General features: G+C 42.4%; 1 pseudogene; it reads right to left on the bottom strand.

The window, feature by feature from the left end:
- Positions 1-449: 449 nt before the first annotated feature.
- LOC147021798 (uncharacterized) lies at positions 450-2153 on the bottom strand (annotated as a pseudogene).
- Between the last annotated feature and the right edge of the window lie 5786 nt (positions 2154-7939).

The following is a 7939-nucleotide window of genomic DNA, read 5'->3' as shown; positions in this document are numbered from 1 at the left end:
GATTGCTTGGTTATCAGATGGCTCACTTCCAGTTGCCTCATTTCTGTCAGATTGAACCTGTTGTGTGTTACTGTCCAGCTTCTCAAGATGATGAAGTATTGATGCCTTATCGTATGCCAGCAGGAGCGATCCATCTGAAGCAAATAGTGATCGAGGCACCACACCAAACTCATAAGTTCCGATGCATTCCTTGAGATTCAGCTCTGGTCGACTTCTTGAAATAACAATGAACCGTTGCAACAGTCCTCGCTCTTCTTTGATTTTGACCACCTTGTCTCCCATTCGGATTTCTGTCATTTCATTGGCACTTTTGAAGGTACCGAGTTTCTTTTTGGTCATTTTGTCCCACACAGAAAGTTTTCCTTCCGTTAAGCGTTCGGTGATAAAACCTTCAAACATCTGTTGCCCAATCTCATAACGACGAAGGATGTCGTTAGTATCAGTTTCATTCATAACTGCTTGGGTGAGCAGGTTGTAGATCTCATCCTCATCAGCGGATTCAAATGGGTTTCCATGCGCGTGAAATACTGCACTGAGTTTGACAGCATTTTGTGTTGTTCGGGAGAGCTTTCCCCCTGTGAGTTCATGGTGCTGTGTTCTCTTCGCCTTGCTGCCAGTGAAGTACTTTTTCTCAAATTCATGTTGTAAGTTTGAGAGTTCAGGTGCAATAAGAAAGTACTTGTCCAGTGGTCTGGGCCTATTGATGTGAATCCAGCAACACCTTTGGTGATGCAGAAGTTCCCTTTCATGAACTCAGCCCAGATCTCAGGATGCTGCTTTTCTGTTTGTTGCATTGTAGAAATGTACAGTGGTAGAAGGCGTGCATAGTTTAAATGATCATGGGCAAAGAAGTACTTCATGAGTGATTCAAGACTCTGCATGTGCAGCAATAGGTCTCGTCTGGTGGCTCGAACAAATTGGAGGATGGTCTCTAACTGCTTCATGTAGTTTCCGATGAAACGCTGAATCTTGTTTGCAGTGCCTTCAGACTGTTTGATCTTTTGGAAGATTTCCCTGGATTCGAACATTTTGATTGTTTTTGGAACGGCATCACTGAGTTTGTGTCTGCTTCCTGAGTCTGTTTTGATGTCTTGCTGATAGGCTTCTCCCAAAAGAGGGGATGTTTCCTTCAAGAAAGCTTCTTCATCAGGCTGAAGTTGCAGGAACTTTCGGAAGTACAAACTGTACAAAGCAAGCAGGGTAATTGTATGAGCTTCCAGTGCTCGATGCATGTGTCTTCCGTTGAGTATTTGTGTTACGGTTGGAGGTGAGTAAAGTCCAGCTTCGACCCATGCTTGGTCAATACCACTCCCTTCCACATATTTAACCAAGGCAGCCAGTGCCCAGAATGCGATGTGCAGCTCGCCAGGTCGAAACAAGAACTGCTTGTTGATGTCCTCATGCTCCATCCACAACTTCTTGGCCATGTCGTATAGCTGAAGATCAAGAATCATGACTGTGATAGATTCTGGTCCCATGGCATGTGTGGTGATAGGACGTGCTCTCATCAGACCTGTGAGCAGGGTGTCATACTGTGTTGGTGGCAATCGTATTAGTGGTGGTACAAGGGCAATGTTTGTCTTGGAACCAGATGGAGACAACAGAGAGTTGAAGGCGCCCCATGTTCCTGGAGAAGTAGAGCTTGATTTTACTTCTACTTCACTTTCTTTGAAGTCCAAACAGCCAATAATTCATGCCTTATCCTTCTCTTTGTTTGGCTGTGAGCTGGACTTGCAGGAATTCAGTGTGCAAACACACTTTTTGTTTGTTGGTATTGGTTTGTCACATGATAATATTTCACATGGAACAGCCTCCTCTAATGTTTGAGACCTTGATGACCGATCGATATCAAGTGGTGTTGCTGGAGATTTGGCAGATGCAGTCTGATATACAGCGGTGGCAATGCCATGGAGTGTGTTCATGCCACAAGGCGTGGATTCGAGAAAATCTATGTCATCCAGTGCAAACCAAACAAACATGTCGTTAACCAACCAAGGTGGCCGATACATTCCTCCCGTGGATTTCATCCTTTCAAGAACAACATTTGCGACTACAGTCTCTATTCCCATTACCTTGTTGTACGGGACGGTGAGGTCTAGTTTGCCTAATGTCTCCACAAGGGCCTTGGACCTGGTGTTTTTGTGCAGTGCACATCAGCGATGTTGTCCAAAATCAGTTGCTTTAAGTATGGTTTGTATCGCGGATTGTCGGGTAAAGGGAACCCATTGGCTTCTAGCAAACCAACATGATTGTTCAATGTCGTTCGTATTCAAAGCTGAACTGTTAGATGTGTCATTCATTTCAGTTTCCACCATGTCGAGGATCTCCAGGTCAGACACTAACTGTGCAAAATAAACATGCTGTTTTGGAGGTCTGTTAGCTTTTTCTATGTCTCGTTTTGCATGGCCTAAGCACAGAAGGTGATACTTCATGTTCTCAGCAACTGCTGTAAGAAGATCAGGTGAGTCTACAACATTGCTCAGTCTGACTTTCAAAAGTTTTCTGTCTGTTTGTTGACCAATGGCTTTGAGCTGAGCTCCCATGTTTTCAGTTGAGACGTCGTGCAATTTGTCTGCTTTGTCTTCCTGACAAATGACACACATCTCCTTGTCGAAAGCCTGATTTGTCGAATGCCTGGTAGATCGCTGTGATGTGGAACCATTTGTAGATGGAGCATCAGATTTTGGCGCTCGTCCTATTGTCTTCTGTTTTACATCACTGACACTGCCTGTTGCTTGTCCTTTCTCATATCTGGTCTTGGCTCGTTCAATGCATGTTTTATTTGTGAGATCCTTATAACATGTCTTGTGGTATGAAACACCATTCTGTAACAGTTCATGGGCAGACAAACCTTTTATGTGATTCTTTAATGCAGAGAATTCTGTTTCCCCATATGAACATCGAACATCAGTTGTTGTAATTACTTTCTCTACTGAAGGCAAAGAAGGACGAAGCACATAGTTTGTATAATCTGTTTGCTTGCTGCTCAACTGGCAAAAAAGCATAGTTCAAAATCCACCATTTTTGACTTCTTGTTGGATGGAGACTCTGCCATTTTGGTTAATCCAAGGTCTCTAAGCTATGTTATCATGGGTTATGGTTGCTGTGGGTACGTGCAGCCTGCAAAAGAAGAAAATAACATGTTGGTACACCATAAAATGGACAAGTGGAACCTTAACATAAAGCGAACAAACTGCTGCCAATGACTGGATTTGAACGTCAATTTTCCGGCCGCCATGTTGAAATAAAAAGGCAGCCTCTGTCTAAAATTGTGCAAAATAAAAAGATTAGTAGTCAGGTGACAGTTATTGTTATTATAGTCACCTCTATATACAAGTTCCAAGCCAAACTCATTCACAGTGATTATGGCATGATCTAACGATTAATTAATTAAGCTCCACCACATCCAAGCCTTTCCCGGAAAATCCTCTATGCATTATCCTATTATACAGCGAGACAGTTTTCCCAGAAGATTTTGTGGTGATAGCAAAACAAAATGGTTCGGGTCTTGTTGAGAGTGGTTCCAAGCAGTTCATGCTGAAAAAAAAATATTTAAACCACATTAAGTTAATTTTGGTGTCAAATTTAGGGCGTTTTGCTAAGGTGGCGGCCATCTTGGATTTCAGGCCGTTAGAATGCTCAGAAAAAATGCCACCCTAATTTTTTTTTCATGTTTATAGTATCATCTAACAAAATCAAGTGAGTTTTTGCTTTTAACAAAAAAAATACACGAATCCTTTTTTTCATGACAAATATGCCTACATTAAAATGTCTTACTATGAGACAGGATGGCCTGGTTGATGGCACTGCAACTTTTGCCATGATTATGTCATTCTCTTTTACCCAGTGGACACGTGTTGCAGTTTGAGTTATTTTGCCTAATGCTTATCAGACCCATGTACTCACTGCCTTTTATATACACAATTCCTTATATTCATCTCTTTGAAAGATCTATAACCTATGGTCTTATCCTGTACTCCTTTTGGTTGTCTGCTTTTTAGTATTTTGTCTGATTCTCACCAAGGCCAGCTGAAAGTCACCATGTTCTCTCTCCCTTTGAATCTCCCAGCCCTCTCCACTCCCAGGAAAGCATATAGATGTCAGAAAATGTAAACTTAGCTTAGTGCAAATCATTGGGATGTTTACATCTCAGTGCTTTGGACTCTGTGGAACCACAAAATAAATGTGCTCTGATCAAATGTACTTTTCATTGTGGACAGTGAATTAATTGTTTCTTTAAAATTGAGTAATAGGATTTACACCAGGTCTGTTAATAGGACAAATCAGAAAATTCCACAACACCAAGAACCCAATGACCCCTCTGACAGAACTACAGAGGTCCTTGGCTGAGAAGAGAGAACCTGCCGGAAGGACAACAATCTCCGCAGCACTTCAGAAATCTAGGCTTTATGGGAAATTGGCCAGACAGAAGCTACTTCTGAGAAAAAGGAACATGACAGCATGCCTGGAGTTTGCAAAAAAAGCACTTGAAAGACTCAGAGCATGAGGCCAAAGATTCTGTGGTCTGATGAGATGAAAATTGAACTCTTTGGCCTGAATGCAAAGCAGCAGAAACCGAGCACAAACCGAGCACATGACACAATACAGCTAATCACCCATCTAACACCATCCCTACTGTGAAGCATGGTGGTGGCAGCATCATGCTATGGGGATGCTTTCAGCAGCAGTGACTGGGAGAATTGTAAGGATAGAGGGAACAATGAATGAAGGAGAACCCGCTTCAGAGTGCAAAAAGAAACCTTAGACTGAGGTGAAGATTTATGTTCCAATCGGACAATGACCCCAAGCGTACAGCCAAAACAACACTGGAATGGCTTCAGAACAGGAATGTGAAAGTCCATGAGTGGCCCAGCCAAAGCTCAGACTCAAGTTCCATTGAGAATCTGTGGAAAGGCTTGAAGATAGCCATTCACCAACACTCTCCATCCAACTTGACAGAGCTTGAGCAAATCTGCAAGGAAGAATGGGAGAAAATCCCCAAATTCAGATGTGCAAAGTTGATTCCAACAAACCCAAGAAGACTTCAAGCTGTAATCGCTGCCAAAGGCGCTTCTACAAAGTATTGACTCAGGGGGTTGAATACTTATTGACGCAAGATATTTCAGCCTTTCATTGTAAATTGATTTGTAAAAATTTATAAAAACATGCTTTCACTTTGTCATTATTGGGTATTTTGAGTCAATCGGTGACAAAAAAGTGTAAATTTATTCCATTTTAAATCCAGGCTGTAACAAAACTCAAGGGGTATGAATACTGTCGGACCCCGCTATTCGCGAGGGATACGTTCCTGAAAAATACCGAGAATGTCGGAGCATTTTTTTTGTTTGTTTGTTTGTTTTTAAACATGGTCCAGGCTCGTGGAAAAGCGATAAGACAGAACAAAATCCATGACAACATAAAGACAACATCAGGAGAAATGGGAAACAACAGCGGGGTGGAGGGAGAAAGGAGACAGACAAACGAGGGATGCAGGTAATGATGAGAGGTTAGAGAGAATGCAAAGGGTGGAGAATATGGATACATAACCAAAATTGTTTGACCAGTATGTGATTTTCTTTTTTTCAAAGGCTGAAGAGAGGAAAGAGGCTTCTGCCTGCCTGTCTTTCAGAAGGATGAGAGATGTCACGACAGAGTGATAGTCACCAGCAAAGAGATAAAGAGGATTTTCCAGAGAGTCAGTGGGATCATTAATTAAGATTAGAAATAATATGGGACCAGGAACACTACCTTGGGTTACTCCAGCCTTGACAAGGAGTGGAGATGAAAGGGTTCCATTGAGAGCCACACGTTGATTATGAGAGGGGAGGAAGTCAGTAATCCAATAGTGGAGTTGACCTTGTATTCCATTGGCAGACAGTTTGGACTGTCCTCTGTACTCTTGAAGTCTGTACTCCAGCATAAATAACAGAATCGTCATACAACATTCATATATGAAAATATAAGTAAATGAAAAAAATGTAGGTGAGCGACCCGAGAAAATGAGGAAGCATAGTAATTTTGTTTGTAAAATATAGGATAAGTAAAATACAAATTATAAAATATAAAATACGTAAAATATAAAATAATAGGAAGTAAAATATCGAAGCCGATACACCAGGAAAAAAAAAATCACGGAACCGTTGGAAAGCATCCGGAAAGGAAAATATTAATTGTAAAAAAAAAAAAATGCAGGTGAACGACCTGAGACAATGGGGAAGTACAGTAATTTAGCGTGCCGACGGACAACGAAGCCGATGCACCAAGAAAAATCACAGTACCTTCGGAAAACTTCCGTAAATGATAATATAAATAAATGAATAAAAATATAAATGAAAATAAATGGAGGAAAAAAATCAACTGCAGGTGAGTGACCCGAGACAATAGGAAAGCATGGTTCGTTATTGCTTACAATGTGTAAGCATACCTTACTGTTATATGCATTTATAAAACCGAAAAACATAGTGAGGCGATGAAGCCGTCCATTAGTCCGTGAAGACTATATGCCGATTAATCACGTCCTGTTTGAATGTTAATTCCCCAAGACCCTTAAGTCCCTGAGCATCCAAAATTTCACAAATACCCTGAAGACCCTTCATACACCGTACACACTTCAAGCAGATAGACAGCTTAGACCCTTGACAATTTAGACCACTTGGACCTTCTTATATCACAAATACATTTCAAATAAGTATATTATCACCAATATTATGAATACATTTGTCAAAAAAAATGTTTGTACAGTATAATAATTGGTGTAAATCATGCCAACACAGCAAATGTATGACAACAATCTCTGCAACGACGTGTCGAGAGGCAAGCGTAGCGAGCCGATCCGTGTGTGTGTGTGTGTGTGTGTGTGTGTGTGTGTGTGTGTGTGTGTGTGTGTGTGTGTGTGTGTGTGTGTGTGTGTGTGTGTGTGTGAGTGTGTGAGTGTATGTATATACATATATATATATATATGTATATATGTATATATATATATATATATATATATATATATATATATATATATATATATATATATATATATATATATTTGCGAATTCGCACCCGCCAGCGTGCGAGCGGCCACGTAACTCGAATCGCGGCACGTCGCCCACCGGACGGACAATTCCGTCGTGACCCTCTCGGACTAACGCCGGGAACTAGTCACGGGTGGGCCTTTCGGCCTCACCACGATCGTGCCAATCGGCCCCCCCGCGTGGGATAGGGTTGCTCGCCAAATTCGACCTACCTAAGTACCCACACCGAGGGTAGACCGGGCGATCGCACCTCGCCGCAGGTCGACTTCGGACACGGGCCACTTTAAGCGACCCGTTCCGCACTATCGGGATAACCGAGCGGTGTTATCGTCAACCTCGACAGTTCCGATTACTTATTGGGCGTATTTAGCCCACGACCAACCCTTTAAGTGAAGTAAGATGGAGATTCAATTAAAGAAAAGACGAAGCGAAACGGGAAAAACAGTTCAACATAAGTCACATTTATTCCGCGGCAAACGGAAAGCACACATATACAATTACAACAATTATGCACCAAAAGCAAATGTAAAAGAAACACAACAATTATGCACCAAAAGCAATTGCAACAAAAGAAACACAATGCAGATCTACTACCGACTACGCGAGCACACGGCAACACTTACACAGTTTTACTTTACAGACGGCGCCGACAACACAGATACTCAAAATCAAAAGAAAAAGGGGCCACCCTCTACGACAAGGGGCAGACGTGGTCTGTGGGCGCAAGACCGCGTGGAGCCTACCCGTCTTGTGATGAGCTGCAAAATGGCGGCGGTGCCCCGACTCCGCGCTCCTCCGCGGGCCTCGCTGGCACTGCCTGGAATGGGGTGGGAACGGGGCCCCCTTTTCGCACTATCTCAGGACGGGGGGGAAACAGGGGGGGTTGTTGATGCTCTGGGGAAAGAGGATAGCTGGCT

The sequence above is a fragment of the Eptatretus burgeri genome, chromosome 8 (genome assembly GCF_056783735.1).
Source record: "Eptatretus burgeri isolate ZD-2024b chromosome 8, Ebu_testis_v1, whole genome shotgun sequence".
In the NCBI taxonomy this organism is placed as follows: Eukaryota; Metazoa; Chordata; class Myxini; order Myxiniformes; family Myxinidae; genus Eptatretus; species Eptatretus burgeri.
This window is presented reverse-complemented; position numbering and strand designations above follow the sequence as displayed.